The sequence below is a fragment of the Desmodus rotundus genome, chromosome 3 (assembly GCF_022682495.2).
Source record: "Desmodus rotundus isolate HL8 chromosome 3, HLdesRot8A.1, whole genome shotgun sequence".
NCBI lineage: Eukaryota > Metazoa > Chordata > Mammalia > Chiroptera > Phyllostomidae > Desmodus > Desmodus rotundus.
The window spans coordinates 168,572,581-168,598,025 of NC_071389.1; the positions used below are offsets into that span (position 1 = coordinate 168,572,581).

The following is a 25,445-nucleotide window of genomic DNA, read 5'->3' on the forward strand; positions in this document are numbered from 1 at the left end:
TTCCTTCGGGACAGTCAGCTTCCAGCTTGTTTCACCCCCCAAATCTCCCTGATTTTGTAATAAACGTGTAATAATTCTCAAACAACTAAAGAATAAAACCAACACACCTCAAGCAGTGACAGGGTTAACGAGAAAAAAGAATTCAAATTCTTCACTCAGTCACTTAACTAGTGTAGGAATTATCATTATTATTAATTTTTTTAGTGTCTACTCATGTTCATGTCCTCCAGCGCACCCCCTGAACCCCGCACACACCCTGCACACACACACTTTTAACTTTATAGTCTAATCTCTTGCAGAATGGACCACATACAAGGACTTGCTTAAAAAAAAAACACAACAAACTCCTCCCCGCTTATTACAATATTTATAAAGCCCTTGCTTTTTAATATACTGTGAGAAGGGCTTACTAAAACAAAGGGCATCATAATTTATTGTTTTAAGATTATTGATTCAATAAATTAACAATAATTTCCATGAAGGGTTGGAACCGGGTGCCATAAACGTTTATTTATTTCTACTTTAACTAGCATTGATTAGAGTATTCAAATTGTCCCAGCGCTCTGTAATCACTCTTTGTAGGTGAAATGCCCTCCACTGCGCAGGAGACAGTAAAATAAACATTCAACCAGAAGTGACAATGGCTCCTTTAAAAACCAGAAACACTAGGTTTCTCTTTCAGGAGGGAAGGAATAGTTCAGATAGTGCCTTTAATATGGGCTGTGTGTATGTTGGACCCTGCTCCCTGATATGTTGCAAGGACACGGCTTTAAGAGGCTCTTGCCATTGTTAGCAAACAGGTAGGCTCTATATGGTGATATTTATATCCCGTACCTCAGACAAAGAGATTTTGTTGTTGTTGCTTGAGTTTAAAGTATCATTATATATTGTGTTTCAGAACTATGTGGATTTTTTTTTCTTTTCCCGCAAGTATTGTTTCAGTGCTTTTGTTCCTCAAGTGCTTACCAAACCTTCAAGGTGACTAGGTGAGAGCATTGTAAAACTGTTAATAACTGGGAACAAACAGGTACTGCTTTTTATTCCGTAGCCACGGGGCGGAAGAGATGAGGACAATGGGCCAGCTAGCTCATTAGGCAGCACGGGCCTGCACTTGGGTCTTTCCCGTCCTCTGGGTCGGTTCTCCTTTATAGCATACCAATAAGATACTGTAATGTTTCGCTTGCCTGTATTCACCCATTCTGTCTCCCTCCTCTTTGACATCTGGATAACATGTCTTATTTCTGAGCCTTAATGCTATATTTTCCAATGTGATTTCTTCTCTTTTCCACCAGCAAGAAATCTCTGTGCTGAAATATGATTTAGATCCAGGCATTTGCAGTAATTAATAAAAATGAAATGAAATAAAATACAATAAACCTCTTAGTAACCAAAGGCTTATGATTTACATAGGCTTTAAATGATTGTTGGTGTTAAATTGTTTCTCAGAATGCAACTCAGGAATTTGAAGTTGTCAGATTAACTGCTGTATTTATTGGTCTGTTTGATTAGGTGAGCATAGTTTATATTCCCTCTTGGAGACCTAAATAGCAACCATTTCCTACCAAAACAGCACTGAGAACAAAAGCCCCATTCACAGGGCAGTGGGCACTGCTCTATAGGCCTTTGTGTCTGAAACAACATGGTTACTAAGCACCTCGAAAGGAAAAGGTGCAACTAATTTTTTAAATGTACATGTAATAGGCAGAAAGGAATCACATAGCATACCAAACAAATATATTCTATCAAAAAATGAATAGAGCGTTTTTTGTACTGCTGGCCTTTTTTCCAAGGCTGCAGTAAAAAGTCACTGTGGTCATTTCTGAAGGACATCAGACAACAGAAGGCAACATTGGCAGCAATAATCTGCTCTCATCGTTTTAACCACTCACAAACACTCTCAGGATTGATTAATATTCTTTTGGTCAATAACCCTGTTTCTGAGAACCTTCCATAGGCCAGGCTCCCTACTAAGCACTGGAGGCATAAAACCTAGTAAGTTCCCTGTCTCCCTTGCTGCTTAGTCCTACAACTCACTCCTAGAGCTTGGACAATATTGTGACACTGATTATTTCAGTGACTAAGATGAAGAACTTAGGAGGGGTAGCTTCTTGGAGAAGATGACCCCTAAGCTAAGTCTTAAAAGCAAGGCTGGGGCAGCATTTCTGGGTAGAGGTGATTACACCAGCAAAGTTTAGAAAACACCAGGATCTGTACAGGAAGTTTTACGAGGTTCCTGATGCTGAATCATTAAGTATCACTTAGGACTGAAAAAAGAATAAGAGAAAGGATAACGCTGGATCCACAGAGCACTCCCTGTGCCATGCGACACAGTTGGACTTGATCCTGTAAGGAGACTCGTGAGCCTTATTAAGGATGTTGAAGGTTTGAAGGGTATGGAGGCAGATAAACCTGACCAGTCTGCACAGTTCCAACTCCAAAGTGATTAATTGGTTAGTTGTACATTTAGGGTCCCAAAGCAAATCGCATCTCATGAGTAATATATATGTTCTTGACCTGCCTTCCCTCACTTTATTGTCTACACCGTTTGAATTCACCAGATAGCCACTCAATGTTTCACTTTTCTGGGAACCTTAATGCATTATTTATTGAGACAAATCATTTGTCACCCACAAAGATACACACCAATCATTTTATGGAAGGACTTTCAAATGGATAAATATGTGATAACCCAGCTTAGCATCTGGAGAGTGACAGCCTTGAAGAGTTTAAAGAAAACTCAGAAACACCCCCCAGGGTCAGGGGGGGTAATGTAAATTGCATCATGAAATTTTTCAATAAGTAGATAAACACAACCTGGTCTTCCCCATCTCAGCTGCCATATTCTGGAGTTATTTTCCCTTTAAAATTCGTTCAGATGAAGGAGATATCTCAGTGAAGCACATACTCTTAACAGTTAAATATCTTGAAAAAATGCATATTTTTAAACATATCTGTTATGCCATTCAGATGTAAAGTATTTAACATTCGATTCTCAAAGTGATCACTTCAGTTAGTCCAGTGACTCGGCAAGGCCGCCATGTGCATTCTCCCAGACTTGCTCTCGAGCTGTACCGTCACTCGACAATCAGAGAAATACACACATGGGGCAGAATGGGAAGTCAGGATAATAATCAAGGGTGGGCTCCACATACCTCTATTTTATAGTTATCACCTCTTCTCTGAGGATAAGAATCATCCTGGGTACTTGCTTACGTTTGCAGATGATTAGATGCACCCTCTGTAAACGTTGCTTCCGTGGGTCTGGTTTGGAGCCCAGGAATGTGTTTTTGTCAAGCACTCCAGGTGTTCCTGATCTTCAGGGAACTTTGGGAAACATTGCAAAAATGATTAAGTAAATTGAGTAAAACAGCATTTTTCAACTCACCATATATTATTAAGCTTTAAGAGGAACACTGTAATATAGGGCCTTACTGAACATCAAAATAATGAGGAAATAGTTGGGGTTGCACATTCTATAATTTTCAAGCCACTTTAGTAGAAGGAATGATGGCTGTATAAAAAGCAACTGTACCAAATTTTTTATTGGGTCTCCAGATTACTAAAGTAAGTACTGCCAATTAGGTTGGGATAAAAAACTGTGGGTCAGGCTATATTTTCCTTTCATTACAACATGAAATAAATTTATTACTAGTGCTTTAGTTAAGAAAAATAAATCCTTTGTTTCTTCCAAATACACTTTATTATATGCTTATAACAATGAAGGTTATCTTTTTGGTCTGTGGTACCTGCCATGTAATCTTTTGCAAATACCCCGTTTTTCCATACAAGCCATCAAAAATGAAACTCACTTCAGGCAGAGAAAGACATGTTTTTCAGCAATGGTTTTCAAACTATTTTTCTAGCAGCTGGAATTTTCCCTCCAAGCTCCAGCATATAAGTGAGTAGAAGCAGCTTTATTTTCAGTAGGGGCTAGAGTAGTGGGATGGGTGGGCAGGAAGGCGTCTACAGGGTCTTCTCAGCTCTAAATCAATACCTTCATAATGCATCAGCCATCCTGTGATAGGAGAGGGGTAATCAAGTCATTAGGATACCGGTACGTTGATGTTATATGGAAGATGTTGTTTTGGTAACTCCTAAAACACCTCCACAGACAGTGCAGAACAGGTTTGGAAAACTGGGCTAGAGTTTCTCCTCAAAGACAATAGCCTTGGTTCATTCAGTCCATTCAGTGCCTACCACATGCCTAAAGAAAGTTTTATTACAGGGCATCTTTCTGATATGCTATGATAGAAATTTTCAGTTTATAGCCCTTCACAAAGAATGATTATGATTTTATTAAGGCACATAGGATCTGTGACTAGAATGGCAGAGAATGTGTCTGCTGGATTGATAAGGTGTGCGTGCACTTTCAGAATAAGGCCCCACCAGTGGTGGTGATAGCCTAACTTTGTGTGTGGGCAGCCTCCAGCGTGCAACAAGGTGGACTGGAATTCGAAGGCATGACTGTTGCTGCAGCTGGCTTTGCACCGTACTGCCTGTAGGCGGGCACTCAGGAAAACTGCTAGTCGTAGCATCCAGAGAGGTGGTTGTGATCAGTCATCATATCAGTAAGTTATTCATCTCATCCAAAGTGACCACAACTTCAACATGGGCTTCTCTTGATAGATGTACAATTCACATAGACTATTGGAACTATATTCAGTGTGTGCTGTGATTTCATTTGCAATGCCACTCATTGTGGAAAAAATATGCCACACTCTTTTAAGCAAACAGGCTTCTTTTCACAGTGGACAGAGAATACTGTTAAACAGAGGAAACACAATATCCCTTTTCAGAGCAAGAGATCAAATGTCTGAAGAAGAGTTTAATTTATACTTCCCCACGTGCCAGAGCTCAGACTGAGACATAGCAGCATTTCAGTACTTTCAGTCAGGTCACAGTTTCCACCCTGGATGACTTCATCCCTTTTAAAATAGAATAAATGGAATTCCACATTATACTATGGGTAGGAATTATAGGAAATTCAAAGACGTATAGTGCTCAACACACTAAATAATTGTGACATTGAATTGGGAAAATAACACTTATGCAACAAGTTCTTCTTGGGTGTTATTTGTTAAAGAGATTTTGCTCTAGCTTTCCAGGAGAGCAGAAGAGAAGTATTGCATTGTAGGCCAGGAAGTAAATTCTATGTCATGCTTGCTCAGTTTTCCCTTGTAAAAGTATATGCAAGCATTAGGTTAGATCAGAGGTCTGAGTTTATTTCATTGTCCACCAGCCCTGCAGTCTGACTCTGTTTGGATTTAGTTCTCTGGTTTTAGTGTGTTGGCGACAGGGCACAGACTGAGTGAAGTCTAGCAGCTTGCAGCTTGGGTTGAATGCAATTAGAGAGGTTGGGAGGAATCCCGTTCAGCCAAAAGAAGGCTCTCAAGTGAAAATATGATCATGCACACTATAAAATCCCTGAAATGTCATCATCCTATATGAGCTGAGTTGTTATTATAAAAACTAAAGTTTGCTGGTTCATATAAAAATTACCTAGAACAGAAAGTATGAGGGCCAAAAGTAAGAGGGAGGCAGATTCTGCCCTGGAGGACCTTCTCTTCACAACATATATTTTGGCTGACTTTTGACCTTATTTATCATGGTTTTGTAAGTGAAGTAATTTGATGTGTTTCCTGAACAAATGAATATACACACTGGACCTGCCTGCAGCGGGGATATTACACATAAGCCCTCTGTTGATGAGTGACGAAAATACAATATTTTCATTCTGTTGTGCTCTTTACAATCACATTTGTGGCATTAAATGGTTGCAGTGTTGAGATTTGCCTGCCTTTTAAAAAGAGCCCAATGAGCAGGCCTTTCCTTTGGGAAGATTACTGCAGGAAAAATGAGGGTTCTGAGAGGGAGTGAGTACAAATCCATTGCAGGTGAGCCAGCACAATTTAATCACATAATATATTTATAATATATCCCAAGAAATTCATGTTTGCTTTGAATCTGCCTACCAGATAGGCCACAAGGAGATAGAAATGACTTGCAGTGGTTTCTAGTGCCTAGGGTTGAGTGTACGCTATGTTTCTGTTCACACATAATCAACAAACAAAGCAGGAGGCGGCAGCTGCTCCAAAGAGTTCTAGGGAGGGAGATGTACAGGTGGGAGTTTTTAAATCTTGACATACTGATAAGATTTCAGCATGGCTTCAAAGCTTGTTAAAAAAAAATGACCTACATTGCCAGTATTTCTTTGAAATCCTAATCTGTTGCTAAAACAGAGCAAACCAAGTTCTCTTTTGTGAACTTGAGTAAACACATTCTTCATCACCATCAAAGATTGTGGCAAGAAGAGGGAAGGACCCGCCTTTGTGATTCAAGAGTCCTCATCAAGTATTCTGTGCATATTTGTGGGTACAGTCATATCTTTCAAAGCACAACCCAAGCCAAATACTTCTGGCAATCTCCAGGCTTTTAATGTGTGAAAAAGCAGGGTGATGGGTTCAGGCGTGTAATTCAGAGCCTTTCCGTGAGTGGAGTACCAGATCAATAATCACACTTGCTCTTCTGGGGCACCTGCTTATGGAAGGAGTTCAGAATATTGAAGAAATAGGCATTACACAAACAGATGGGGAAACTCAAGCAATGAAAAGCCCTTGACCTGGCCAAAGTCAATATGATTGGTCAATAGAGGAGCGGAGAGCAGAGAACTTGCATTGTTGAGCTCTCTGTTATGATACCATTTACAGAATCTGATGCCTTTGAGTTCATGACAAGTGTGATCAGGGTGAGTCTTGAGGCCATAGAGATTAATGTGCTTTGCTGCAGAGAACAGCTTTTCTCCGTTTTCCTAAATTACAGTTATTGTTACTCTTCGTGAAAGTTTAAAAACAGGAAAAATGAACCTCAGTCTCATTCGTAGCTTCTGTGGTACTCTTAAAAATGGGAAGCAAATTGAAAATGGGTTGGTGATAAAGACGACGTTAGTCAGGGTTCTCCCAAGAAACAGAACCAATGGTGTGTGTTTGTGTGTGTGTAGAGACAGAAAGGGAGAGAAGAGAGAGATTGATTTTAGAAGTTGGTTCATGTGACTGTAGAGGCTGGCAAGTCCAAAATCTGCATGCTGGTGTCCAGGGAAGAGAGGATGCTGTAGTTAGAGCTCACAGGAAATGTGCTGTCAGAATTTCCTCTTTCCTCTTTGGGGAAAGTCAGGCTTTTTCTATTAAGGCCTTTAACTGATTGGTTGAGGCCCATCCACATTATGATTGTATGCCTAATCTCCTTTACTCAAAGTCTACTGATTTAAATGTTCTTTCATCTTCGAAAACCTCAGTAGAAACATCTACAACAATGTGCAACCACGTGTCTAGGTACCATGGCCCAGCCAGGTTCACATATACTATTAACAGTCTCTGAAACCAAGCAGGATAATTATTCAAAGGGGAGATTCCCTAGGAATGCTGTGTGCTAGAGACCTGGCTGCAGCTACGGCATCCTGATCTGGTCACAGAGGTCATAGGCAAATGTATTCTTAGGTGGATACTTTTCTTTTTTATTGATTATGGGATGGAAGTCTTCTAAAGTCATTTAGAGTAAATTTTATACTCCAAAGAAAGTAATATCTTGGGGAGAAGGAATGTTGAAAAATTACCATCTTAGAATCATTATACACTCTCACATAGCATGCAAACACATGTATAACCCCAACAAAAATTAGCCCCAAATTTGAAGTAAGTAAGACATTCTAAAGGAAACTGGACAAGTGAAAAAATAAAATTCAAATAAATATTCAAAATGTAAAAATCCATGAATAAATATATAATTGAGTTCCTATAATATATAATTGAGCTATATCATGTGACTTGTTATCCTGATCAATCATTCCCTTTGGTAAAGGCTTAAACACCTTTTTTGTGTTCTACCTAGAAAGATGAACTTTAGGTATTATTATTTTAATAAATCCTGTAGGTAGTTAAGCAAGAGTTTTACTACCTGTGATATTTCTATATTACCTTTACATCAAAAGGTAGATAGGTCACAGGCACCATCTCTTTGACTGTTGGCATGTGTGCTTCCACAGATATGTACTCCTCACTTTCTCCCTTACACACACACACATCCACACACATATACAAAGGTATGAGTATGCCTTGATTTCTATTGTGATAATACTAATCAATCAACAGATATTTTCTGAGTACCCTGTGCTAATCTCCAGGAATATAATAAGGAACATGGATGTCATATTTTATCTTTTGTACAAAGTGGAGGTTATATTCTGGTGAAGGAGACAGAAACAAAAAGTAAACAAATATGTAAAATAGTTACAATTAGTGTTTAAGTTGAAGAAGATAAGGGAAAAGGGCTTAAGATGGAAAGTAAGGAGACCTATGTTAAACAGTGAGGTCAAATCTCTGAGAAGGTGATTTTTAGCTTGAAGCCCAGAATGAGAGCATTCCAGACAGAGAAAACAGTCATTTGAGTCATTTTTAGAATGAGGGAATTGATACACTAAAAAAACCCCAAACCTGGGATATTAGAGTGGTTGACACATACTGAGGAAGAACAAGGACAGTTTGAGTTAAGACTGGGGAGGTAAACAGGACCTCATAGGCCACAAGAAAGGCTTTGAAATTTATACCAAGAACTATAGGAGATAGGAAAGCAGTGGAGTGACATCAGACAAAATTTATATTTTCAGAAGATGATTATTGCTGCTTTATTGAGCATGGCTTGGTGATAGGTTAGAATGAAAGAGGTGAGATCAATTGAACTTAAAATAGTCTATGCAACGAGATGATACTGAATTTTCTGGGGTGGGGGACAGCAGAGGTGTAGAAAAACAAACTGATTAAGATGTGTTCTGGGAATGGGTTTCACAAGGCATGCAATCCCATGGATGTGGGGTACAAAGAAAAGGAAAAATCAAGGATGACCCTTATATTTCTCACTTGAGCAACTGAGTGGTTAGTGGTGCCGTCTACTGAGAAGGTTGGAGCTGATGACGGGAAACAGGTCTGAGGAGGAAATCAAGAATTCCATTTTGGATTTGTTAACTTTGAGATGTCTGTAAGGTATCCTACGTTAAAAAGCAATGTTCAATGTGAGCATGGAGCTCAGAAGTGAGGCAACCTTTTGTAGTCATCAAAATGAAAATGGTATTTAAAACCATGGGAAAAATAAGATTTCTAAGTAGATTATTTAGAGAAGGTAAGAGGCTTCCTATTTGAGCCTCGATTTCTATTTAGAGACTAGTTATAGGAAAAGAGTCCAGCAAAAGAGAAAGGGAAGGAACAGCCAGGAAAGTAAAAGGAAAATTACAAAATGTGGTATTTCAAATGCCAAGGAAAAAGATAATTTCAAGATGGAGGCAGTATTTACCTGCAAAAATACTGCTGCAAAATTGCGTATTTTGAGGCTAGCAAAGAGTCCATTGAATTGGGAATCAAGTGGTCGTGCCCCTCCTTTGAAAGTGCCTGGAGCAGACATCAGGTTTTAGAAAATTAAAGTATAAATAGGAGGTGAGGAAGCAGAGAGCAATGTACATAGATCATTCCTTTGAGAGATTCATATGTGAAAGTGAGCAGAAAAATGGGGTAATTGAAGGAAAGAGATGTGATTTCATTAATGGTAGGAACCAAGTATATATGTTTTCTGATAGCATTGACTTCTGATGAATAAGAACGTAGAGCTGCAGGAATCAAGAAGTAACACTTGAAACTGAAGAAGAGAAAGAATCAGGGGTGTACATGGATGAATTCAATGGCAGCTTGTAATGTGACTTATCTGGGAAAAACCTATAATAAACATTCCAATATACTTTTCCCTTTCTAACTCAAAGGCGCCCTGAACAGATTGTTCAAGGTTTAAGAGAATAACTCAACCAATGAAATGATTTGATGTCACTGTAGTGTAACCTTTCAGGAAAAGAGAGATCATCAGAGAGCAAGTAATTCAACTATAGTATTTTTAGAAAGAAAATGTAAACATATCTTCAATTTCCTGATTCTTCCCTTCTGAGTCTGGAATGCCCAGTTGATTTGCCTCAAGAAGCATATGGTAGAAAAATCTCTCTCCACTCTCTATAAAAACCAGCCTACTATAACTGTGGCATTCAGGTTTCCAGCTCTCATGATTTCACGTGCTGATTTAAAATAACCCTCTATTTGACAAAATTTTAATCTCCAAACTTAGTGCTTAATTAATGTAACTTTTTTTAGTGGTCTAAAACTTGCCTTCATTTGGACAAAAGGTAAGAAACTTACTCTCAGCCAAATCAGGTCTCCTCCATTTGCCTGGGGATTGTTTTATGAGATCTGGAGGGATTGTGCAATGCCAAGACGTGGGGACAGAAGTAGACAAGTGCTCCTCTTCTATGCAACTTATCCATGCTGTCATCTGCTGAGGTGCAGTTATTGCCATCTGGTATTTGGCCATTAGTCCATACAGACTACTGCTACGAACTCCTTGTCCCTTGTAGTCCCTGGTGTTTTTCTCAATGTCTGAGCTTCTCTAGGACACTAGGAAACATCCCACTGATTCAGAGCTCTGGACTGCTGCAAGCTCAGTGAAGCTGTCTCACTGCCAGTGCCTGGACACCTGTACAGGTCTGTCCGCTCTAAAATCGTGGGCTACAAAAAAGGAGAAAGTGGATTTCTCTCTGTTCTCACGTTCTTCACATCTATCTGGGAATTTCTGCTGACGTCCTCCTCAGAGTTGGCCTGTGGCTAGGGAGGTGGACAACCCAGGAGGCCCCTTTCTCTAGCAATGCACATTATAAACTCTGTATTTGGACTTCCCTCTCCCTCTCTCTCTCCTGAGTCAGAAAAATATTTACTTAGTTCAACTGCATGGTAGCCTGGTTCATTGTCTTCTTCCAAATCTATGGTTTATGGCCTAATCTAAACTTCGTAACTTTTTAAAAAACAACTTCATTGAGATGTAATTCTGAGGCCATACAACTCATTCATTTGCAGTGTACAACTCAATTATGTTTAGTATATTTGTAGGGTTATGCAACTGCCACCGCAATTCCCAATGGAAACTGTTGAAAGCCAAGGGTTTGATTTTCTTTTCTTTGCATTGCATTTTGTGAGGCATTGGAAAAGTACTTCAAGGAGGAAAAGAATAAGAAAATGCACCTTGGGAAATCTTAATTAATACATCGAAACATTAGCCTGCCACAATGCATGGGTCTCAGTTACCCACGGCCAGACCTTGTGGGGTTCTTCAGTGTGGTAGGACTACCTGACCGTGGGGTGAAACATGGATGCAGGATGCAGCATTAAGCATGGTTTGGCGTGTGTGCAAAAGACCTTCATCTTTCTTTACTTTTGCTCATTCCATCTTTAAGTTTACATTGTTTTTTGACATGGATTATCTAAATTCAGAGAATGAAATTGCACAGTGACGCTATCTCTTAGGTCATTTGTTCCCTCTATATGTCTCTCTAACATCAACCTCAGTTTCATCTCATATAGCCTTTGGTTCAAATTCAAATTTTAACTATGTTTGCTTGTACACTCAGGTGTAGAACCATACTAGGAGAACAGTTTGTCTTGGGGAAGTTTCACCTCTGTGATAAGGATTTGTGGGGTTACCACTGGTTTGAAGCCCAGTATGATTTCAGGAGCCCATGAGCCATGAACTCACCCCATGTGTTGAAACTTATGCTGGAAAATGCAACAAGGTGTGTTTCAGCTAAGCAATTTCATGCCATGGCTCAGTAATGAAGGGCCAAAACAGGAAACTTTGAATCTACCTCTACGACTTGTTAATTGGCATAGATACAGGAAAATCTGCATATTGATTACAATTATCTAGATTTATTGACACAAAACTAAAGAACCTCAACCTTGCCACAACATCTTGCTTACATGGGTTCCCACCAATATTCAGCTGAAAAAGAAGAAAGGAGAAAACAACTTTCTCTTTATGGAAATCTGGCACTTACAATTCTTCTTTTTCTTGAGAATGGGAGATGGAGAAAGAAGTGAAAAGAAATATTGGAAAAGCTGCCAGACTAGCCATTAGCATTTTCTTGGATCCTAAGAAAACGTCTGGCCACATTCCCTTTTTTGTTTTTGTTTTGCTTTTGTTAGAGGTGAAGGCCAGCAGTGCAGGTAAAACATTTTACTCTTTGTTTTGCCAATATTTAATCCTTATGCCTGTTGAGCCTCTCCGTCATATCTCAGGATGGAAATTTCCTTATGAGCAACATGATTAGAAATGCAATGGGGACTATTAAATATATTTGAATACAGACAGAAATTACCATGCACCCGTCTCAGGAGACCATCTAAAAGTATTGTGTGTTCACACGAGTGAATCCTGCTGATACACAGTCCCTTCATCTGGTCCGCTTTGTTGTCCTTCCTTTCACAACTAATACCTTCAGTGTAAGTTTAGCCTCTTAGTCCTCCAGCAACCTGACTCGTAAACTTTCTCCAACATCAGGAACAAGCCCAGATGAGGAAAGAGAAGGGGTGAGAGCGAGGAATAGAAAAGACCAAAAGGAATGAAATGAGCAACGAAGGGAAAGCCGGGGTTTGGAAAGCTTCTTTCCTGTGGTCTTTTTGGAGACTGGCCTCCAACACACAGAACTACTCTGTCCCAGTGGCTCCGAAACTGAGGGTTCAACTTTCACCAATGAAAAGAGTATCCAGCATACCTGTGGTTATTTGAAGATTATATGTGATATTTGGCGACTTTCTAATACGGCCAGCCAGGGGTCCATTTTTTATAAGCCCCATGCAATGGAAAAATCCAGATTTTAATTTGAAAACTTCTCAAGAGCAGTAATCTATAGTAACAATAGCTCACATCTATTAAGTGCTTGCTGTGCTGTGCCCCAGAAATAATGATGTGCTGACTCTCCTATTATTTCACTCAGTTCTTACAACAATCATATGAGGAGTTCTCTGTTAGTATCCTCATTTCACAGCTAAGAAGCTCAGGCTCCTGGAATTCCTTTAGAAAGCAGAGAGTGGGGGAAGTATTCCTCTCGGTTAAAGCCTGACAGAATGAGCACTATAAGCTTTTGGAATGGGATATTTTTCAAAGTTCCCAATTAATTTCCCCTGTATCAGACACTTGAGTGCTGCAAGGAAACCCAAGAGCATGACCACATCAAGTCTCCCGTCGGGAGAGCCAGGGGAGGCATCGTCCCACCTCCACCTGCCTGCCAGCCCCTCAGAGCACAGCACAGCCTGTGGGGAGCCAAGGACACCCCTTTTGAAATCAAAGCACTCTTCTCTGCCTATACTTGGGAATATTAGCTGTTAACACAACATAGCTTCATTAGTTATTTTGAAAAGTCCCAGACATAAGTGGATTTTGGGCAGCAGAACAACTGAGTCTGTGTCTCTAAAGATATCATAAAAATGTGGGTAACAGGTTGGAAGTGTGCACACATGCACGCCCATACTTCGCCTTATGCAAGTAATCTCTGATGAGTGTCTAATGGTTGCTGTCCAAGAGAAACAAAAATGAAGAGGTATCCAGCACAGATAAAACTGAGCTGATTAAAATGGAAACATTTACATATATTTATTGAAAAATACACAGACCACCTCATTATATTTTTTCTTTTTATTAAAGTGTGATGTACATGCAAAAAAGTGCATACGTCATGAACATACAGCCTGGTACATTTTCACAAAGGGAACACACCAATGTAACCAGTACCCAGGCTGAGAAAGAAAACATTAGCAGGGCCCCAGAAACCTCTGTTTTCCTCTCGCAGTCACTGCCTGACCCCAAGGTAATCACCCTCTTGACTTCTAACCCATAGAGGAGTTCTGTCCATTTCTTAACTACATGAATAGACTCAAACAGTATGCACTTTGTGTGTGACTGCCTTTTGTGGCTCAAGTCTACATCTTTCATTTTGTCCACATGCTTCAACTTATTTATCTCTTCTATTGTTGGTAGACCCTTTGATAGTTTCCAGTTTTAGGTTATTATGAATAAGGCTGCTATAAACGTTCTCGTACATGTCTTTCGGTAAACATATGTTTCTACTTCTGCTGGGATAGCTATAAATGTTAAAAACAGACTTTTACCTGTTTTATACTACCTTCTGGGTGATACTTATCCCATGCGTTTCTGACTCTATTATTAAAACAATACAGTCAATTTTTTTTTCTTTTTAATCTTGCCTCCTTCTGAACTTTGCTTTCCTTCTTCCTGAACTTTCTTTCTCCCTAAAACGAAACTGACCTCAGACACTGGGAAAATCTAAAATCCATAGCTCTAAGCTCATCATCTGAGGCTGTAATAATGAGTGTGTTGTTTTAAATTACTTTTCATCATGGTCCATGCTGCTTTCAAAGGTCAGGGCTTCATCCCTTGTGTGTTCTGTGGGAGTACATGCTGCGTGTGACCAAAAGTAAAGAAGTTTTCGACACTCTTCACAAAAGATTTCTGGTCTTCTCAAAAAAGTATTTTTTTTTTTGAAGTAAAAGAATCTACACTTGAGTCTCTGAATCTAGCTCATTTTAATATGAGCCATTTTTGTATGCAAAAGACTGCTGACACCAGCAAGTTTTATAGTACTGATTACTATGGAAACATTTATCTATAAATATAAAATCCTTTAAAGCTTAGCCTTTTATCTTTATAGAAAAAGGCCTGTTTATGTCACTTCTAAGATTCCAGCTTTAATGTAGACATGAGCTATTCTAATGCCAAACAAGATAACCTCAGTGTTGGAGCTGGCAAGCTTTGAAAAGTGGAATTTGTACTAAAACTATCTTTTGATAAAGTATTAATAATAAAATAAAAATATTTAATGATGCTCACTTGAGCCTATAGCTCTGGTTGAATCCCTTTAATTGAATTTACTATTGTGACCATGTCCACATTTTTTCTCTTCTGATTCCCTGCTCCACCCCATTCTCTGTGCAAGCAAGCATGGGTTTGTGTGTATGTTTGTTAAGATGGCCAGTTGTATTCTTTGGTGCATGTTTGGATTTTTTCCCCCTCAAAGTTCACGTAAAATCAGACATGATGCTATGATATCTTTGTTTTATCACTTCTTTTCTTTTGTCTCTTTTACTAAAACAACAAAATATATAATTGTCAAACTTTCAAACAGCGCCTTATCAATGCAGTTTACTGCACCCTAGACAAGACGGAAATAAAGAGGAGGGGAGAGAAGCCGAGGTGCAAGAGAAAGGTGTGTTCTGCAGTTTTGTGTGCCCACCGGTTATCACTGAAGAGTTAAGGGCTACATGGCATGCTCTAGGGGAGCTCTTCTTATCACTGCTGTGCGGATGGGAACGAGATGGCAAAACAAGTATGCGTGTCACAGCAGACCCACTTAACTTTTTAATTGCCAAATCCATACTTACTTGTCTTGGTGGTACATAAGTAGAGTTTGAAGAAAGGATCTTTAGACATCACCAGTTTAGGCATTTTGGATGTTGTCACAACCAACTTCAATTGCTAAGTCAGTCACTAGTCTGAAGGAAGTAAGGAGCCCATTGACAGAACATAGAATTGTAGAGTCACAGGGCTGGAATTCTGACCACCCATGTCTTAACCAGAATTTTTTAAACACAGAAGGAAAAAACATTTAATAGATGTTAAACAATAAGGGTCACAGAGTCAAGTCTCTTTTTAGCATTCTCCTTTGATCTGCTATTTTCTCATTCCTTGGAACACCAGGGAATGGGATTCAACTCCGGGATATTTGTCCAATGCTGCAGATAGCAGCAACACATGTGGGCTATGCTATGCTATTAAGTGGCAGAGACAGGGCTGACTCTGAGGGGATTATTTCATACGAAATGCTCGTTGGCACACTCCCACCTTCACTATATCTCTTTGACATTTCTCTCCACACTCCTTGCCACCCCCTGTTTCCTACTCTACACCAAGATGTGCCTTACCCCTAAGATTAATTCAGCCTTGGTTTCTTAACCTATAACATAGAAATAATAATTTTATACATTTCACAGGGTTGAGAAAATTACCGCAAAATAATGTCTATAATGTCTTTAGGCCCATAACCAGCCCATGTCAAGGCCTCAACAATTGATAGCTTTTATTATTTCTGCTAACTGCTAAAGATGTAACCCATGTAAGGGAATTTAGAATGTAAAACAGGATTTGAAGATGGGAAAGACAATTAATGGATGGGATGGACATTTGCATACAGAGAGTGTCCTATTCAACAATTATTTGTGAGGCATCTTCTGTGGACCAAACCCTCTGCTTCAGGACTAGAAATAAAGGAATAAAACAAATTCATTTTTTCTTAACTTGCAGGAGTAAACAGTCTAATGATGGAAGCCAACGATGAGCAATAACCAGACAAATATTTGTATAATTACACTCGTAATAAAGGCAATGGAGGAACAAAATAAAGGAAGACATGAGCACACATTATATGGGTATCTAATCTCAAAAGTGAAGATCAGGGAAGTCTGCCTAAAAAATATCATTTAAGTTGAGTTAGGCCACAAAGGGGTAGTGAGATGGGAGAAGATATCCTGGAAGCAGAAATAGGTACGTTTCTTGGGAGACTGGCCTTGGACAAAGTGGGAGAAACTTTGTCAAGAGAAGAAATTGAGGCTCTGGCCAAGGTGAACGCATAGGCATAAATGCTTCACTTCCTTGCAAAACCAAAAGAAGGTAACAACCAATTTAAAAACAAAGAATAACCAGGACTGCCAGGAAATCATTTGTATGGAAGTTCAACAACCAAGGAGTTAAAAAAAAAAAAACCATTCATTCAGACTGGTAGGAGAGGCGGAGATGGGCAGCCGGGGCTGAGAGGATGTATGGCAAGACAGCACCAAAATGCAGCAAAGAGACTTTCCCTGCCCTGGCCAATACATAAGGCTCTGCCCCTTACCACATAACAGGTGGGCTGAGACAAAGAAACATGGCCCAAATGAAAGAACAGCTCAAAACTCCAGAAAAAGAACTAAGCAAGGAGGAGATCAACAACCTATATGATGCAGAGTTCAAAACACTTGTAATCAGGATGCTCACAGAATTGATGGAGCTTGGTCGCAAAATGAAGAAAGAATTGAAGGCTACACAAAATGAAATAAAGGAAAATGTACAGGGAACCAACAATGACAGGAAAGAAACCAGGACTCAAATCAACAATTTGGAACAAAAGGAAGAAATAAACATCCAAGTGGAACAGAACGAAGAAACAAGAATACAAAAAAATGAGGAGAGGCTTAAGACCCTCTGGCACAACTTCAAATGCTCCAACATCAAATCATAGGGGTGCCAGAAGAAGAGGAAGAGCATGAAATTGAAAACTTATTTGAACAAATAATGAAGAAAAATTGTCCCCAATCTGGTGAAGGAAATAGATTTCCAGGAAGTCCAGGAAGCCTAGAGAGTCCCAAAGAAATTGGACCCAAGGAGGAACACACCAAAACCATCATAATTAAGTTACCCAAGATTACAGATAAGGACAGAATCTCAAAAGCAGCAAGAGGAAAGGAGAGCATTACTTACAAAGGAGTTCCCATAAGGCTATCAGCTGATTTCTCAAAAGAGACCTTGCATTCAAGAAGGGGGTGGAAAGAAGTATTCAGAGTCATGAAAGGCAAGGACCTACATCCAAGATGACTCTATCCAGCAAAGCTATCATTTAGAATGGAAGGGCAGACAAAGTGCTTCCCAGATAAGGGTAAGTTATAGGAATTCATCATCACCAAGCCCTTATTATATGAAATATTAAAGAGACTTATCTAAAAAAGAGAAGATCAAAAACTATGAGCAGTAAAATGACAACAAATGTACACTATCAACAACTGAACCTAAAAAATAAAAACTAAGCAAGCAACAAGAACAGGAACAGAATCACAGAAATGGAGATCACACGGAGGGTTATCAGTGGGAAGGGGTAGGGGGAGAATGGAGGGGGGAAGGTACAGGGAATAAGAAGCATAACAGGTAGGTACAAAATAGACAGGGGGAGGTTAAGAATGGAATAGGAATGGAGAAGCTAAAGAACTTACATGTACAACCCATGTACATGAACTAAGTGGGGAGGAATGCTGGAGGGTTGGGGGGTGCAGGGAGGAGGGGGATAAAGGGGAGTAAAAAATTGGGACAACTGTAATAACATAATTGATAAACTATACTTAAAAAAAAAGAGAGAGAAGAAATTGGCCTAAGTGGGGACAGTCACCATCTTTCCTCCCCTCCTCTACCCAGCCCCCACCAGCTATTGGTTCACCTTCCAGGAGCTCAAGTTTTATAGAACAGTGACTTCTGAGGTTGAAATGCAGAGGCCTGGGGAACTTCTTTTCCTTCCCACAAAGCAGATCACCACTCCCCTTTTCACCCCTTGCTTAGGAGGCACTGTGTAAAACTCAGCTTGCTGTCTCTTAGCATGTGCCCATTCTGATGAGACTTCCAGGCCTCTGGGGTCAAGATTTGACCTTAATATACCTTTCGGTCCCAAGCCTCAGAAACTGCAAAGTTTGTTAAACCTGATAGAAAACTGGCTGTATTGTTATTTTTTAACTGAACTGTGAACTGAACTTAATCCATTTCAAAGAAAACCTAGGGAACTTGTTTGAATCAGGCCTAAGCTCATGTTTTGTTTTTAACTCATAAATCAGAACTAATTCAGAACATTGAAATATTTTACAACCTGAACTTAAACAATTATCTCACTTAGTTTGATCGCCCATCCTGAAGAAAGAATATTAATTATGGGGCAACTGAACTATTTTTCTGTTTGAGTTAGTTGCCACCAGAATCATGCTACTCTATATTTGATAAATTTCAGTATTAGTTTTCATTTTTTCTGAGGAAATTTTTGGCAAGAAGGATATATTTCTTGTCAGTCTAGGAATCCCACATTTCCCCCTGAAAATTTTGAGTAGTACCTCCAATCCCTGTAAGAACCCCCAAATCAAGATTTATGTGAAAGTTAAGTAAAAATTAAAGGTTTGATTTCTTCTTGGGGCTCCCTCTTCCCATAATAATTGTGTTTCAACTTAGATCTGGTAAGGGAGAAAGGATTTGGGAGTGCTTTCTTTCTAGTCAAAAGATTCTTTATGTGAGGGGGCTTGGAAAAACCGTATGAGATGGGGCAGTGTAGTGATATGCAAAAGAGTTTTTTTTTTTTTTAATTGTAACTGAAAACATGAAGTCTATTTGAGAAAGTGATGACTGACAGTGACAGACATTCTGGCTCTGGCTACTATGGTGAGTAGCATCTTCTCCCTTCAGTGACAGTAAAAGCTAGCTCGCCAGGGTCAGTAATTTCCACTTACTGCTTCATCGCTTGAGAGGTGTTTCATAACTTGGCTTTGGGTTTTAGAGCTGAGTCCTGACTAAAAGGTTTCTCCTTCATTTGAGCTCCCGCTGAACTGAGGCGTACAGTTTAATGGTAACCTCTCAATTAGTAATGCTAACAAAGAAAACTTCAAGTTGAGCTAGTTTGTGTTTCTAATGATCTGAACTAGTTTTTGACTTTTGAACTAAGCAGAGTTCTGTGGGGGATATTTCACAGATAAATTCGGATTTAATTGCAAACAAAAAACCAGTTACATAAACACAGCCCTTCCTAACACACCCCCCCCCACACCACTCCCCCTACTGCCCCCATAGAAACACGTCTTATTTTGAAAGGAAAATAACATTTTTGAGTTCATAAAGTTCCTAAAGTGTTGTATTTTACCACTTCATTCTCATAATAATACTGGGACATGTGTTTTATTATCCTAATTTTTCAGATAAGGAAACTGAACTTTGGGTATAATAACTCTTTCCATATCATGAGGCTAGTAGGGAACAGAACCAAAATTTGGCTTGTTTTTCTGACTTCACAGTTTATTTTACATGATGCCATGCATACAAATAACAGTAGTCCAAACCAAAAAGCATCAGAAGCCTTTTATCAAAAGTACACCACCATCACGGTTGGGTCCTGCATCTGTACAACGTGGTACCCCCACGGCACATCATGTTGCTTTGGTTGGGGATACCTGTGAGTTTGCCCATAGATTTCCCCTGTCATTGTCTTCTGTGCTAGAAAAGACCAGACTGGTAAGAAATTGTTGCAAAAAAAAAAAAAATCTCCTTTCCCCCTGACCCCTACCTCCAGTTTGAACTCTTGAACCTGTGGCAATTACACAAGGGGCAAACACCTGGATGGGGATGTCAGTGTCCTGGGATAGTGAGCTCTGAGGATTCTTTCTCTTTGTTCTCAAGCATCTCTGAACTCTGCTTGTTGTTGCACCTGATGAGCCATCACTTTCTCGTTCTCTTTTTCTCCATGTGTTAAATGAGCGCCGTACTTTCTAGGTCTTCTTGTACATCAGTGGTGTGGTAAGCTTTAATTAGCCACATCTATAGAGTCTTTGTACATCTTTGAGGAGACAAAGTGCTAAACAATTCTAACACTCAATTTAAAAAGATAATATGTCTTTAGGGAGTTAACTAGTTAAATGCAAAATTCTAATGCAATATCCTCATGGCAATCTTTGCTCACCCGCGTTAATGAATCAAAAATTTATATAGATGATTAACATCAATTTTGCAAATTCTAAACAAAAAGACATTTGATATTTGCATGTTTGGCCTTTGTTGATTATGTTTATAAACCTAAAGTTATACTGATTGGAATGGAAAGTTACCAGCCTTAGTAATGTCTGGGTTAAATCTTTCTTCAGAGACTTTAAAGTTACCACCTCTTTGAGATGAGTTCAAGTGGGAAGGTAACGTATACTTTTGCCAGTATAAAGGTGGGGATATTTACAAGCAGTATTTTGAAGGTTTGTCCTGCATACACTAACATGAAATGATGGTCATTTCTCTGTTTAAATAATTTAGATGTAGCTTTTGAACCATGGAGCTGAGGAAATCAAAAGAATGGGTCACCCCACTGCAGCCACTTGCACGCCCACACATACATATTAATCCCAAGGGAGTATTGAAGAGGCTCATTAACTGGGTAAAATGTAAGTAATGTAATATAAGTAATAGCATTGCCTTTCATTTGGTGTTGCCAGATACTTTTCCAACATCATATCCCCATTAGGAACTAGTCAGTCAAGAAAGTACAAGGAGCCCTGGCTGGTGTAGCTCCGTGGATTGAGCATGGGGGCTGTGAAACAAAGGGTCACTGGTTCAATCCCCAATCAGGTCACATGCGTGGCTTGTGGGCCAGGTCCCCAGTAGGGGGTGTGCAAGAGGCAACCACACATTGATATTTCTCTCCCTCTCTTCTCCTTCCCTACACCTCTCTGTAAAAATAGATAAATAAATCTTTTTAAAACAAGTACAGGGAGTATAGTTTTTAAGGGCCAAACACAATCCTGAACTCTAATTTACACAATCTGTCACCTCCCATTCAACTATCTTTTAAACTTCAGAGATGCATGGTAAAGAGACAGGAAAATAAAAATGATAGTGCCTTATACACATCACATACTCAATAAAAGTTTGTTGAGTTAAATTAAATTGAATTAAACAGGGACCAAACTAATCCAGATTAAGACATTCCATCCTTTAGCTGTTTCGTTTTTGTTGTTGATTTTGGACTCACTTCAGAGGAAAAGAACAAAGTATCCCTTTAGGAACTTATTTTTTACGGTCCATTTTGGTTTATTTTAAATCAAGTGTGGAACCTAGAGGAGTTTGAAACTATATTTCTATTGCCTTCAGCTCAACAAATGATAAATCACCTGATGAGAAATGTATCAAAATCTCCAAAAAAATGCACTATCTTTGTCGTACTTTCTCTTTCTATGTCTTTCTCTTCTACTGCAACATATCATTTTCAATCTTTATGGAAAAGGCTTCTTTCTTTTGAAATAGGTTTGGTAGTTTTGGTTACTATCTTAAGTAGGAGAAACATAAAACACTTCATGATTTCTAAGACAAGTACCTCAAATGATGAAAATGTAGTGGCCAGCGTCACCAGAACTGGTGCTGGCGCCTTGAGCCTCAGTTTCCTCATCTGTAAAATGAAGGAGTTCAACTACAGTCTGTGCATGCCTTACCATTTAATCAGATTAACTCAAGTTTGTGAAATCCCAAGAGGTTGAAGTTCAAAGGCCTCCCCAGGGGAAAAGTATCCAGAGGAAATGCCACTTGGTGTTCACAGCAGCTGCATCCTAGGAGGGAATTTGTTGGGGTATTGTTTATTATTGAAAAAAAGATTGTGGGACTTGAGGGATCTCAAAAAGTTCTTAAGTCATATCTGCACATAGTTTGTTTTTTTTTTAAGTGCAGAATAAGGTTTTTTGTTAGTATGGTTTTTTGCAGTGCCACTGGTTTACTGTGCCAGCCTGATTAAGATTTGCTTTATACGAACAACTTTTTAGTTTACCTTTCTCTATCATGTCAGACTTTTAGACTATAGAAGTTGGAATGTGCCTTAGGGTTGTAGTCCACTCCCATCATTTTCTAGTTGAGGAATCTGTCAGGGAAAAAATAGAACAAAGATTTTCTTTTACATCAGATTTATACTTGATTTTGTAGGTGACTACAGCAACATGTTAGGATCATGTGACTGTAATAGTGAGAATTCTTATATCCACAAAACCGTCATGTTAGAAAAAAAAGGTCTTTGCTTTAGAAAATTAAATTCTCCATAGTGAGATGTTTTGATTGAAACTTTCTGATATTGTCAATGGTGGGTTTTTAATGCGCTAGAACTAGAAACACTTTAAATTTAACTCTAAGAGAAGAGCTGTATTTTACTGTCACTTTCCCCTTGCCATTTTACTAACCTTCATGAGATGTTTCCTATCTTGTTTTTCTAAACAACAGCAGAAAAATAAAGCCTGCATCTATGCACATTCCCAAATCCTCACAGAAGGTCATAAATTTGTCTGGTGTGAAGACTGTGAAGAATCTACGGGTCTGCTTTACAATTAGGCTAGCAAATTAACCCGTTATGGTCCATGGGCGTTGGCCAAAGACACAAGGCTCCTGGGGCAGTGACACAAGACAGTTAATATTCAGAGAAACAACAGCAGCCAGAGCATCAGCAATCTTACATCAGTTCTCTGAGTCCCAGTTCTCACCGAAGGAGTCAAAGGGGGTCGGATAATACCTTCATGTTGGTGCATTGTGTTAAAGAAGAGGGGCCTGCACATAAGGAACTTGGTTCTTTTATAATAAAATAGACAGTAAATATTTATGCTCTTTTTTCTGGAGGAAGGCATTATCTTTATTATACTGAGTTCACAACTCCACCATATTTGTCATGTTGGCTGGTGCACCAAAAGCCCCATGTCAAGTGGTAAGGCTATTATTACTAGTACCTTCCATTTCAAATTTGGGGGCCTCCTGACTCTGCAACCACAGACGCACTGCTCTCCAGCTGGGGCTCCAGGGTTTGTGTTCTGTGGGTGATTTAGGATTGACTTGCACAGCACCAACCTTCCTTAAGGATTCATTTTACTCTGGAGAAACCCCTGGCTGTTACCAAGAAAACATCTTAAATTCTTGTCCAGGTTCACCTAAGAGCTAGGGGAGTTTCCCTGGGCAACAATACTGACCAGGAGAGAATTTACGTACATTTCTCCGAGTCAGTTTTTCACTTTCCCTTGTTCAACTTCAAAAGCATTATAAAGCCAACCCGGGGAAAAAAAGGACAAAACTCTCCTGGGAGTCTGCCTTGGGGGAGATCTTCCTGAAAAAGTCAGAGGCCCCTTTTATCAGCCAGGATCTATCACAAAAAAACTGAGAACTTTACTTTTTTCTCCAAACACATTTAAGGTTGGCATGAAAACATAGTGTTAGTCATCAGATGGGCCAACTGTTGCCATTCTTCTTTGACAAGTAATATGTCCCCTCTCCCCTTATATTCTAAGTTATCAGGCCAAGTTTTAATGGTGTGCCAGGTTTCTACCTCTACAGTCAGAAATGTCCTCTTTGATGCTTGGTGTGGGCATGTGTCTCCGCAGCGCTTGTGTGAAATGCACGTACACTGGGATGAGTCTCAGTGCTGTTTGTCATGGTGCGGGGGACCTGAGAATGATCGCCAGACCGAACAGGGAGTTGTCTGCCCTCCCCGCCTCACCCTACCTACCTAGAGTAGAATTAGCAACAGCCAGAGTAGTGTGTTGGCAGCTGTCTTTGAACTATTTCCTATATTAAACCTTCAATCATTTTCCAAACGCCTCCTCATTAACAGGCCATACAAAGGAGGAACACTTATTGCCCGGTACACAATGCACTTTGGCCAACATTCTCGCTACTGACTGTATAGCTTGTGAAACCTCCCACCCTGCCATGAAGCCACGTCTCAGTCAGCATCCATCCTCAGTTCTGAAACTGCCAAACATGGTGAAGGAACTGAGAATCTATCCCCCTTGCAAACAAACACGTTAGCCTGCCACAGTATCAGATGCTGGTAGAAGACACAAGCCTCCTGGATTAGAGACAAAGAACAGTTTGTTACTCACAGCAACAGAAGTAGTCAGAGTATTAGCATTTTTGTGCAACTTCCTTTAGCTCCAACTTGCACAGGTTGATGCACAGAAGGCCAAGGGACACCTGCACACACAGTGGGTTATGTTACAGGAGAGGGATTCTGAGCTCAGGAAACCAAAGTCTTTCATAATAGTCAGTACTCATACCTGCTCTTTGTCCCAGAGGGAGACACTATTTCCACTTTCCAAAGCTGTTAAGCAAACCTGCCCTTTGCTCTGAAGAGAGACACTGTCTCTATATTCAAAGCCTGTTTGTGATACAAACTTCCTTGAAAAGATAGTCTGGAACAAAGGTCAGTCAATACTTCTCTTTCAAGAAGTGCAGAAATACAATAGACCCATAGAGAATTGTTTCCCTGCACTTGGAAGGAAGGGGAAGTAGTACAATTACAAGTAGCCCTTGTTCCAAGATTATAAGGACGCACTCGAAACCACAGCAGAGGAAAACAAGCTTTGGAAATATTAATGATTGTTTTAATAGCTGGAAAGTGCATTTGAATGAACAATATGTTTAGCAGTTTATCAAGTGGTATATTAATATTACAGGGTTGTAAAAGATATGCATTGAGATTTCTTCTGAACGTTCTCACACGATACATCCTCACGAACAATTATTCTTCCTAATGAGGGAGACAAGATCACAGCATTTTAGTAAATAGGCCCAGACTCAACTTATTTCAGTGAATTCCTTAGATTGCAGAGAGCCATTAAACCTCACAACAAAAGTGACACCTACAGATGTTTTGCACTGGAAGTATTGAGTTGGGCAGTGATAGCAATTTGCTCTATTTTCTTTTTAAGAAACATGATAGGTCACACTTCCTTTGTCAAGTATACCTTAATCAAGCTGAAGAAAAAAAGAAATACGATAGGATTTTGTCTTACTGATAAAAAGGAGCAACACCTTTTTCCTCATGCTGAGACCTCGAACATAATACACATTTCTATTCAGAGGGGTCTTTTTAATAGCTGAAAATGTTGCCCAAGATATGGATGAAGGCTACGTGTAGAGCCACCATTTGTTTGCTGTGGAGGTAGATTTCATGCTCACTC

General features: G+C 39.5%; 1 long non-coding RNA gene across 4 annotated transcripts in view; it reads right to left on the minus strand.

Annotated features, from left to right (window-relative positions):
- Nucleotides 1–24,745, minus strand: part of LOC112318339 (uncharacterized) — a 33,070-nt gene extending 8,325 nt beyond the window's left edge. For 2 of the 4 annotated variants that reach the window (XR_011651036.1, XR_008426518.1), the window contains exons 1-3: nucleotides 24,366–24,745; nucleotides 21,951–22,064; nucleotides 3,153–4,925 (exon numbers count right to left, since the gene is read on the minus strand). This is a non-coding gene — a long non-coding RNA (uncharacterized lncRNA). Of the gene's footprint in view, nucleotides 1–3,152; nucleotides 4,926–21,950; nucleotides 22,065–22,279; nucleotides 22,370–24,365 lie in introns of all 4 variants that reach the window. The other 2 variants (XR_011651035.1, XR_008426521.1) reach the window with 2 other exon arrangements.
- Nucleotides 24,746–25,445: the final 700 nt, after the last annotated feature.